Below are 12,282 nucleotides of genomic sequence, written 5' to 3'. Positions count from 1 at the left end.
TTCAATAGGAAAGAAATATATATGAATCACTAAAATTGCTTCATAAAAATTTAAGCAAAATAACAAGAAATCATAGGGACTTGTACTTATTACATAGTACATAGAAGCAACAAAGATAAACTATTACCTAAGTAAATCCTTTTAGGTTTATAGAGAAAAAGGAAAGAATCATCCAAACTTCACAGAAGCTCATTGGATTCAAAATCTATGTTGTCTCAGATTTATTAACTATGTCAATCTAAGACAGAATAGTGTATATCTTTAAAAAACAAAACATGTGATCAGAAAATATGTTCTAGGCCAAATTGATATTTACTGTATGTGGTTGTAAAAGAAGGTCATCCTTAGACATGCAAACAAGAAAACAAAAAGATCCTAACATAATTTTGCTGATAGCAATGAAAGGTATGATAGAGTAGAGACAAATAAAGATTGATAAATATAACAAATATAGAAATGATGCATATATAAAAATAAATGCATTCAAAGTGTTCTTAATTGAAAATATTACAATATAAATTCTTACAAAAAGTTATTCATCTTAAGAATAATTAATAATACACATGAAGTGGCATTGTAAAAGTGCTTAAAACATCAACAATAAATTCAAGCATTAAGGAAGAGAATTTATACTTTATGGTTCACTGCAACTATGTGGAATATTGATAAACTGATAGAGAAGAAAATACAATGAGGAAAACCACTGATATTTAAATAATAAAGAGCATGTCAAGATTTGGGATTAAAAAAAAGAGATGTCAAAAAGAGTAAAGTATTTTACTAACTATAAAAAGAAATATATAGGCTGGATGCCATGGCTAATGCCTGTAATCCCAGCACTTTGGGAGGCCAAGGCAGGTGGATCACAAGGTCAGGAGTTTGAGACCAGCCTGACCAACATGGTAAAACCCATCTCTACTAAAAATACAAAAATTTGCTGAGCGTGGTGGTGAGTGCCTGTAATCCCATCTACTTGGGAGGCTGAGGCAGGACAATTGCTTAAACCCAGGCGGTGGAGGTTGTAGTGAGCCAAGATTGCACCACTGCACTCCAGCTTGGGCAACATAGCAAGATGTGATCTCAAGCAAAAAAAAAAAAAAAAAGGAGGGGAGAAGTATTTATTCTGTCTTAAGTTTAAATCGGGGTCTGTAAAATTTTTCTGTAAAACATCAAGTTGTAAATATTTTGAGCTTTGTGAGTTACATGATATCTCTCCCAACTACTCAGCTCTGCTGTTACAGAACCAGAACAACCATAAATAATATGTAAAACAAATGAGTGTGACTGTGTTCCAACACAATTTTATTTATGGACACTAAATTTGAATTTTATATAATTCTACATGGCATAAAATATGATTCTTTTGATTGTTTTTCAACCTTATAAAAATGTAAAAATATTTTTAGTTTGCGGGCTGTACCAAAAAAAAAAAGAAGAAAAAAAGAAAGAACAAAAAATAACCAGGCTGTGGGGAGGAACTGGTTCACAAAACACAATTTGCCAAACCTGGATTTTGCTAAATAACTTGAATAGATTACATATAATATTAATTAAGTACTGTAGGCTAGTCAAAGTAGTAGTATACATAAAACTATTAGCTCTGAAAGCATACCAAATATATGTATGTTATGAGACTGGTAGTCAGTAAGTAAATATCTAAAAATTATGCCTTAAAGTCCTATCTGCTTGATTAGATAGCAATCTTTTCTTCCTGGAAATTGTTCTCCACAAACATTTCTCACAATTTTCATTGATGTTTAATTGTGTAATCTAATGGTCCTTAAATATCACACATGCTCTGAATTTTGTTTGGTTTTAGGAAAGGTCACTGAAGACTATGGGATAGAGTACAGGAGATACCACTTCCAGCTCTATAGAACAACTCTTCTGCTTTCTCCTAGTTGAATTAGCTCATTTCGCTATCAAACTATCTTAAATTTCTGTATTTAATTTCAAAGTCAAAGTTGCTAACTTGCTCCAAATTCTTGAACTCCTTTTGACTCCCAGTACTCAGTTTTCTCAGAAGAGAAATAACTAACACTTTTTTAGCTCAATTCCTTCAGAAATTGGCCACTCAAAAAACACTTTGGGTCCATAAAAACAAAACTACAGAGGACAATTTGGTGATTTAAATGGAAAACCCAAATATATCATAAAATCTTTCTACCATCATTAAATTTCTAGAATTCCTCTTCAGTTAACCATTCTGGATAGAGCCCTTATTTATTTTGGTGAATATTGAAAATAACACTTTTTAACAAATATTTAAAATTTTCAGCTACAAAATTTCCCAGCAATAAATATAGTTAAAATATAGTACATATAGTAGAATATATTTATAGATATTTAAAATGATGGCATAATCCACAAAGATTAAATAAATGAAAGTAAAAACAAATTCTGACACCCAAAAGACACCATTCTTAAAAAGTTATACATGGCCAGGAGCAGTGGCTCACACCTATAATCCTAGCACTTTGGGAGGCCAAGGCAGGCAGATAAGTCTGAGGTCAGAAGTTCGAGACCAGTCTGGTCAATAAGGCAAAACCCCATCTCAAAAATTAGCCAGACATGGTGGTACATGCCTGTGATCCCAGCTGCTGGGGAGGCTGAGGCAGGAGCATTGCTTGAACCTGGGAAGTGGAGGTTGCAGTGAGCTGAGATCATACCACTGCATTCCAGCCTGGGCAACAAGAGCAAAACTCAGTTTAAAAAAAAAAAAAAGAAAGAAAAAGAAAAGAGAATTATACGTGTTCAGTATGCCAGACCTTCATGAAACAGACTCTTGCTATGTCAGTTGATGTAGGGCATACATAAAAGGAAAATCTAAGCAATACATTTTGTTAGATGAAGAAAACCTGATTATATAAAGAAACATCTCAAAAATAAAATGGGAGCTAACTAATCAAAACTATTAACAGAAAAATTATAAAAACAAAACAAAAGAGAAGTATAAAGATATCCCAAGATCAGATAGAGTGTATACCAGGAACATAAAAGTAGATCAATATTGGAAAAATTGACAATATAGATAATGTTCACCTTGTGTGTGTGTAGTTTTTCTTCTCATTTGTTGAGATACTTTTACTAAATTAAAAAAAAGACATTTTGATAAAATTTAATACCCATGCATGATAAAATGAACAAGTAAGCAAAGAAACACATGCAAGCAATTTCTTAGTGAAACAAACACTGAAAAATCCACGCATTTTCTTGATGTGGTAAAAACTATGCACCAAAAACTTAGAGTAACCATCATCCAAAATGGTGAAAACTTAGAAACATAAAAGTAAGTTTATTTACGAAGTGCTCATCACCAACACTACTCAACAGTGCTCTGGAGAGCTTAGCAAGTATCTGTGAATGTGCATTAAAATTTTAATAAACATACTTATTTTCTTGAACAACAAGAAGAAAAAAATATGTTTTGGGATTGTAAGAGTATCTGCCACAGAAAAGGAAAGTCTAACAAACATTAAATTTCATGGTGCAGTTAAAATTTAAAGCTACATGCAGTTTGTGCAATAACTACACTAGTAATGGAAAAATAAATAGAACAGAACAGCAAGCCCAGAAACTGAAATATGCAGACATAAATACTTGCTATATAATTATGTTAGCATCTCAAGTCAATGCATTAAAAATGGCAAGTTCAGTAATATATAATAATTTCAACTGCAGGTATGTTGGTGGGAAAAATGGAATTTGCATGCATTACTAACAATGTTGTAAATTGATTACTTCTCTATGGAGAATAAAAATTGATTGGAATAAAAGGAATAATAAATTCACAATTGCAGGAAATAAGACTTGTCCATTAATCCTAAAAAGCCTCACTTCATTCCAGACAAAATGAAGATAACGCTCATTTATAAAAATCTCACAAGGTACCTGACAACTAAAGTAACTTTATCCAGGAAATTTTAGTCTACTTGCCTTATACAATCGTTCTGAAAGGTTGCTTTCACAAGTTTATTACACTTCGTATCACATGTTCCATTTACCTGTGTTAAGAATTATTGAAAGAAAACAAAAGAACACCAACCCAGTCAATAGGGTAATGGAATGCTGATGTTTTGTTCAATAGAGTTGCTTTGTAGTAGATGATGACAAGCTGAACAAATCAGGTCTACTCTGTCATTTATAGTGAAAATGTCTGTCAAGGAAGTCAGAATAATGAAAACAATGAGAAAGACCAGCTGAATTCCCCACATGAAGAAAACTGAAAGTAAGGTGCAATGAAGGACTGAGAAGGTGAAATCAAAAATCATAGTTGGGTCATTTCAGAGAGGCTGTATTCTTAAAGGTATTCCATGTCTAAGTAGCCTGGGTTCACAACAATTAAGAATATAAAATTAAACTTTTCTGAGTTTTGAACATGAAATTTAAAATGAGAAAAATGAAATAAATTTTAAGCAAAATTTAGAAAATTATCTCTGTCTCAGTCTATCAAGACTGCTATAAATAAATACCACTGACTAAAGAGTTTAAGCACTTCTAGAGGGTGGGAAGCCCATAATCAAGGCACCCAGATATCTGGTGTCTGGTGAAGGCCCAATTTCCATTTTGCAGATAGTCACTTTCTTCTATCCTATCATGGGAGGGAGAGAGAAATAGAGAGACAGGGAGAAAGAGAGAGAATCTAATTACCTCCCAAAGGCCCCATATCTAAATATCATTAAAATTCAACATATCAATTTTGAGGTGACACAAACATTTAGTTCATAGCACTATCAAGAACATTGACAAACATTCATGCAGAAACCTCAATCTCCATAAAGGCAATAATTTGAAATAAGGGCAATGCATCTTAATGTGTTTCTATGCCACATAATAGAGGAGATTCATAATTTCCTTAGAATATGGTCCATAAGGTAACTCTATTGGAAGCTCTGTTTAGAGTAAAAAAGTATATTTTATATGAAGTGTAGTGAGACAACAAATATAATCTCAATAAAAAGGCTCTCACTGAGGTGAATACACAATTTCTGCATCTCGCAAATCTCTGACATGTTTCAGGACATATATTGAAGACTACCAATGACAACCAAACAAGCAAATAGTATATATTTTTGAGATATTTGGACATAAGCTACATATTAAGTCTTAGGGATGGAGTAGAAACACATAGATTTGATGTTATTTTTCTGTATCAAACTCTGTGTCTCCCCAATAACCATTTATTCTTCCAATTTCCCTGGAAACATTACAACAAAATGTCAAATCTACAGTTTCAGCACACCACACAAAATGGTGGCACAATCCTCAAGTGACCTCTTCTAATGCTTAATTTTTATAACAGAAAATACCTATTTTTATCCATATTTACTCCTTCAGCCTCAATTCTCATTCATTTGAATAAACTAGTATTCTACTTTTATGTGACCTTGAACGTAACTAATTTAGGATTCAGTTCCCTCAGTCTAAACTTTCTTACCTGCAAATATAGTAGAGCATCTCTTGGATAATTTTCACAACGATGTCCTGTGATTTTTATGAGTGTTGCTGTGTGAACAGATTCAAACCTATCATGGTCATTTTGAGTCACTAAAATATTTTGGAACTTACCATTGTAGCAAGACTTAAATATTAAATGTGATTCTTTACTAAGTTGCTTAACATTGCACATTTTTTAAAACTAATTTTTGGTTTAAAACAATGACCATTTCTATATATGTGAAAATAGAATAAATTACTTATACAGTAATTTGGACAAGATTGCCTAACCCCAAAAATATTTATGGTGCTGTCTGAAATGTATCTATGTTCCTTTTATACAATGTTTATTTATATTTTTCTTTGCCATATAATAGAGGAGATTCATAATTTCCTTAGAATATGGGAATTAATGTTGTCAATTTTTTCAGTGAAAGGTTTTTTTAATTCCAGAAAGTATATGCATAGACAAATAATTTACTGTACAATAATTTTCTTGCCAATAAGGATGCATATATGAAAAACATAACATCTAGTTCAAACAGTTTCTTACAGAAGAATTAAAGGAAATTCAAAGAAGTTATAGGATAGCACCTTTTTTTCTGTTCTAATAGAACAAAGAGAAGAATAAAGAGAAAGAACTTTATAGAAATATGTTATCCAGCAGGAAAATGTGTCTTTTGAACTGTGTTTACCTTAGCTGAAGACTGAATTAGCATTTTTTTTCAGTAGATACATATGATGACTTGACTTATATTCACAGTTACTAAAAAAGCCATGCCAATGTAATTTAGCTTATTTTTAATTTGTACTTAGGTTTTGTAACTCCTGAAGCATATAGTCCTGTAGAAGTCTTGTCAGAACCCTTCTCCAGTCTCAATCTATCTGATGTGTTTTTTGTGATTAATTGCAGCCTAAAATATTTGTACATTGTATTTACCAAAATGTGTATTAAATATGGAGTTATTGGTTGCTCATTGTTCTATCACTATCACTTAAAAGAGTGCACATAGCACAGTATATTCATCATAACATTTGTTTAACTAATCAATACAAAATATATCCGCCTTTACCTGTGAATATGTTGATAAAGAGAGGAGTATCATACATAATTCTAGAAATTTTGTTGCTAGTAATCTAATTTATCTAAAAAGTTGCCATGCATGTTTAAACCAGAAAGTACATCGGTTATAAAGAAACCTTTTTATTCAAGTGTCTGTCTTAAATAAGATACCAAAGATGTAAAGCTTTATTTTAAAAAATTATATTAGAAATCAGTCTACCAGATTTCAATAAGTATCAGTAAAATCATTTTATACATATAGAATAATCAAAACAGAGTGTTATTGGTAAATGAATAAAAATACAAATCATAGGCACAGACTAGAGAACCCAAAATAGTGCCATGAAATGGGACCATAATGTGCCTATGACTTGCCCAAAAATAGTCCCATTTCATGGGACTATAATTTTTAACCAAAGTGCCAAAGAAAACCCAAGGAAAAAGAATCATCTTTTCAACAGCTTGTCCTCGAACAAACAATTGGATAGCTATAGGCAAAACAATAAACTTCATGCCTTAAAAAACAACTAAAAATGGAACACAGATTTAAATGTACAGACATAAAACTGTAAAACATTTAGTAGATAACACAGAAAAAAATATTTGGTACTTAGGACTTGGTGAAGTATTCTTACACATGTCACCAAAAACATAATTCATAGAAAAAAATCACTAAGTTTTACTTCACCAATTTTAGAAACATTTCTTTTGCAATAGACCCTATTAGAAGAATAAAAGACAGTCTAAAGCCTGGGAAAAATATTTGCTAATCACATATCTTTTGAATTACTAGTGTATTATAATTCCAGATTATGAAAATAACTCTCAAAATAACCCAGTTATAAAATGGGCAAAAGACATAAAGGGATAGTTCACTGAAGTGGATATATAGATGTCAAAGAAACAGATGAAAATTTTCTCAATATTATAATTCATATGGGGAATGAAAATTAGGAATACAATGACATATCACAACACACCAATTAGAACAACTAAACAACAACAATAACAAAATGATACTTGGAGCAAAGATAAACCTTGTATACTGCTGATGGGAATGTAAATTAGTACAGCCATTATGGAAAACAGAAGAGAGGCTCCCATAAAACTAAAAATAGAATTACTATACAATCTAGCAATTTCACTGCTGGCTATTTACCTGAAAGATTTGAAATCAGTACATCAAGGAGATTCCTGCACTCCCATGTTCATTGTAGCAATATTTATTATAGGCAAGTTATGGAATCAATCTTAGCCTCCATCAATGAATAAATGGATAAAGAATGGGTGATATATGTATACAATGGAATACTACTCAGCATTTTTTTTAAATCTCTTGTTTGCAACAATATGGATGAAATTGGAGAACATTATGCTAAGGGAAATAAACCAAACACAGAAAGATAAATGCCTCCTGTTCTCTTATATGTGTAATTTAAAACAATCTAACTCATCAAAGCAGAGAATGGTTCTTCCCAGAGGCTGGGGTGGAGAATAAAGAAATAATAGTCAAAGGGTACAAAATCTTAGTGAGGTAAGAATAAATTTGCTTTTTTGTTCCAATATGCTGCCCGTGGTTAATATAGCTAATAATGGAATATTGCACATTTCCAAATCACTGACTAAATAAAATTTAAATGTACTTATCACAAAGAAATTAAATATTTCAGGTGATGGAGATGTTAATGAGCTTGATTTAATTACCACACACTGTATTCAAAAATTATCACTTTATATTACATAAATATATACATCTATAATTTTTCAGTCTATAATAAAAAATACAAACTTCAAAATTTCAAAAACAAATTCTGACAAGAATACAGAGAAACTGGATCACTCATATACTGTTGATGGAATGTAAATGGATTAGCCACTCTAGAAAATAGGATGACATTTCTTAAAAAACTAAAGGTATGCTTACCATATAATCCAGCAGTTACACTCCTAGTCAGAGAAGTGAGAACTCATGCTTACACAAGAATCTGTGCTTGATCAAAAAAAAAAAAAAAAAAAAAATTATCAGAGTGAACAGGCAACCTTAAGAATGGGAGAAAATTTTTGCAGCCTACCCATCTGATGAAGGACTAATATCCAGAATCTACAACAAACTTAAACAAGTTTACATGAAGAAACAACCCCATCAAAAAGTGGGCAAAGTTTATGAACAGACACTTCCCAAAAGAAGACATTTATGCAGCCAACAAACATGAAAAAATGCTCATCATCACTGGTCATTAGAGAAATGCAAATCAACACCATATTGAGATACCATCTCAGGCCAGTTAGAATGTTGATCATTAAAAAGTCAGGAGACAACAGATGCTGGAGAGGATGTGGAGAAATAGGAACACTTTTACACCGTTGGTGGGAGTACAAATTGGTTCAGCCACTGTGGAAGACAGTGTGGTGATTCCTCCATGGTCTAGAACTGGAAATACCATTTGATCTGGCAATCCCATTACTGGGTATACCCAAATAATTATAAATCATTCTATTATAAAAACACATGCACATGTATGTTTATTGCAGCACTATTCACAATAGCAAAGACCTGGAACCAACCCAAATGCCCATCAATGATAGACTGGATAAAGAAAATGTGGCACTATATGCCATGGAATATGATGCAGCCATAAAAAAGGATGAGTTCATGTCCTTTGTAGGGACATGGATGAAGTTGGAAACTATCATTCTCAGCAAACTAACACAAGAACAGAAAACCAAACACTGCATGTTCTCACTCACAAGTGGGTGTTGAACAATGAAAACACATGGACACAGGGAGAGGAACATCACACACCAGGGACTGTCAGAGGATGGGTGTGTGGGGATGGATAGCATTAGGAGAAATATCTAATGTAAATGGCGGGGTGATGGATGCAGCCAACCACCATGATACGTGTATGTATACCTATGTAACAAACTACAGGTTCTGCACATGTACCCCACAATTCAAAGTACAATTAAAAAAAAGGAATCTATGCTTAATTTTTCATAACAGTCTTAAATATATAATACTCACAAATTAGAAACAAGTGTTTAAAATATAATATCCACTTGTAATTATAAACGTTGACTTTATTTTTAAGATAAATTATTTATTACTATTATTTTCCCTAAATAGTGAAATTTTGGTTCCTTATTAGATAAATAAATTATTCTAAGGCTTATCTTCTCATTAAAAGCCATCTTTCATTTAAAATGAGCATCTTTTACTTGCTTTCTGCAACTGCAGAAAAACTTCAGAGATATTGTGGTTTCAGATCCATATCACCACAATAAATTGAATATTGCAATAAATCAAGTGACACAAATATTTTGGCTTCCCCCAATGAATACAAAAGTTACGCTTTAGATTATACTCTTTCTAGTCTATTATGTGTGCAATAGTATTATGTCTAAAAAAACAAGGTACAGACATGAATGAAAAGATGCTTTTTTTTGTTAAACTATTCTAATTATCATGCAGGCCTTCTCAAGTTGTAATATTTTTGTAGTGAAGAGTCCTGCCTATATGTTGATAGCTGGTGACTAGTGAGGTTGCTGAAAGTTGGGGTGGCCACAGCAATTTCTTAATTGAAAACAATAATGATGTCTGCTACATTCGTTGACTCTTCATTACATGAAATATTTCTCTGTGGCATACAGATAGAATTTTACTCAAAATAGAAGTTATTTAAAAATTGAAGACAATTCTCTCCAATTCTGCTGCTGCTCCTTCAACTGAGTTTATGAACTATTCTGTAATCTTTTTTTGTCATTTCAACAATGTCCACAGTATCTTTACCACAGGTAGATTCCATCTTACCACTTTCTTTGCTCATCCATAATAAGCAACTCATCACCACTTACTTTGCTCACCCATAATAAGCAACTCATCAATCACTCAAGGTTTATCATAACCAATTATGTCTTCAGGCTCCCAATATCTAACTCTAGTTTACTTTCTATTTCCACCACATCAAAAATTACTTCCTCTGCTGAAGTCTTGAACCCCTGAAAGTCATCTATGATGGCAGAATCAAATTCTTCCAAACTCATGTTAATGCATCTATTTTGATCTCCTTCCATGAATGACTAACATTCTCAATGGCATCTAGAATGGGGAATACTCTCCAGAAGATTTTCAATAAGTGTTGTCCAAAATCAGCATAAAAATCACTACCTCTTGGGGCATATGCTCCAAAAGATTTTCAATACATTTTGTCCAAATCATCATAGAAATCACTATCTATGACAGATCTAGCTTTTAGAAATGTATATGTTAAATACAGACTCAAAAATAGAGATTTCTTCTTGATCCAGAGGCTGAAGAATAGATGTTGTGTTAAGCATGAAAAGAAAATTAATCTTTTTTGTACATCTTTATCAGAACTTTTGGGAGGCCAGGTATATTGTCAATAAGCAGTCATATTTTGAAATAAGTCTTTGTTTCTGAGCAGTAGGTCTCAACAAGAGGCTGAAACTATTCAGTAAACCATGATGTAAACAGATGTGCTACCATCCAGTCTTTGTTATTTCATTTACAGAGCTCAGGCATAGTAGATTTGGCATAATTCATATGTGCCTTAGGATTTTTAGAATGGTAAATGGGCATTGACTTCAACTTAAAATAACCAGCCTCATTAGCTCCTAACAAGAGGGTCAGCCTGTGCTTTGAAGCTCTGAGGCCAGGCATTGACTTTTTCTCTCTGCCTATGAAAGTCTTAAATGGCATCTTTCCTCAGTGGAAGACAGTTTTGTCTACATTGAAAATCTATTATTTAGTTTTGCCACTTTCATCAGTTATCTTAGATCTTGTAGATAATCTGAAACAGCTTCTAAAGCAGCACTTTCTGCTTCATCTTGCACTTTATGTTCTGGAGATTGCTTCTTCCCTTAAGCCTTATGAACCAAACTCTGCTACCTTCGAACTTTTCTCTGCAGCTTCCTTACCTCTCTTCACTTTCATAGAATTGAAGAGAGTTAAGGACTTTCTCTGAATTAGGCTTTGGCTTAAGAGATGTTATGGCTAGTTTGATCTTCTATACAGACCACTCAAACATTCTCCATCTATAGAAACAAGGCTGTTTTGCTTTCTTGTCATTTGTATGTTCACTAGAGTAGCACTTTTAACTTCCTTCAAGAACTTTAGTCTTCCATTCATAACTTGGCTAGCTAGCACAACAGGCCTAGATTTTAACTAATCTCAGCCTTCCTTACTAAGCTTAATTACTTTTAGCTCTTCATTTAAAGTGAGACATACAACTCTTCATTTTACTTGAATACTGAGATGCTACTGTATGGTTATTAATTGGCCTAACTTCAATATTATTGTGCCTCAGGAAATAGGGAGGCCCAAGGAGAGAGACAGAGATGAGGGGATGGCCTGTTGGTAGAGCAGCCAGAATATATGGATTACATTTACTCTCTTACATAGGTGTGGTACATGGCACCCCAAAACAATTATCAACAAATATCACTGATTACAGATCACCTCATCAGATATAGTAATAATAATAATATTTGAAATATTGTGAGAATTACCAAAATGTGATACAGAGACATGAAGTAGCACATGCTATTGGCAAAATAGTGTCAATAGACATGCTCAATGAAGAATTGGCAGAAATCTCTAATTTGTAAAAACAAAACTGCAAAGCACAATAAGATGAGGCATGCCTGCATCAATAGATTAAAGTACAATTAGCCTTAGTTATATTCGAAGCAATTTAATTTCTTTATATTAGAAAGGTACTAAAAACATTGCAGTAAAGTAAATAATTTAACAATTACAGTTG

At 32.6% G+C, this 12,282-nt stretch overlaps 1 long non-coding RNA gene across 1 annotated transcript in view; it reads right to left on the bottom strand.

Annotated features, from left to right (window-relative positions):
* The window catches only part of LOC118148840 (uncharacterized), a 70,386-nt gene extending 61,371 nt beyond the window's left edge, over nt 1-9,015 (bottom strand). The window contains exon 1 of the long non-coding RNA XR_004735856.3: nt 8,424-9,015. This is a non-coding gene — a long non-coding RNA (uncharacterized LOC118148840). The remainder of the gene's footprint in view (nt 1-8,423) is intronic.
* Between the last annotated feature and the right edge of the window lie 3,267 nt (nt 9,016-12,282).

This window comes from Callithrix jacchus, chromosome 2, assembly GCF_049354715.1.
Source record: "Callithrix jacchus isolate 240 chromosome 2, calJac240_pri, whole genome shotgun sequence".
Lineage (NCBI taxonomy): Eukaryota > Metazoa > Chordata > Mammalia > Primates > Cebidae > Callithrix > Callithrix jacchus.
The sequence above is the reverse complement of the archived record's forward strand: the minus strand, read 5'-3'. Positions and strand labels throughout refer to the sequence as shown.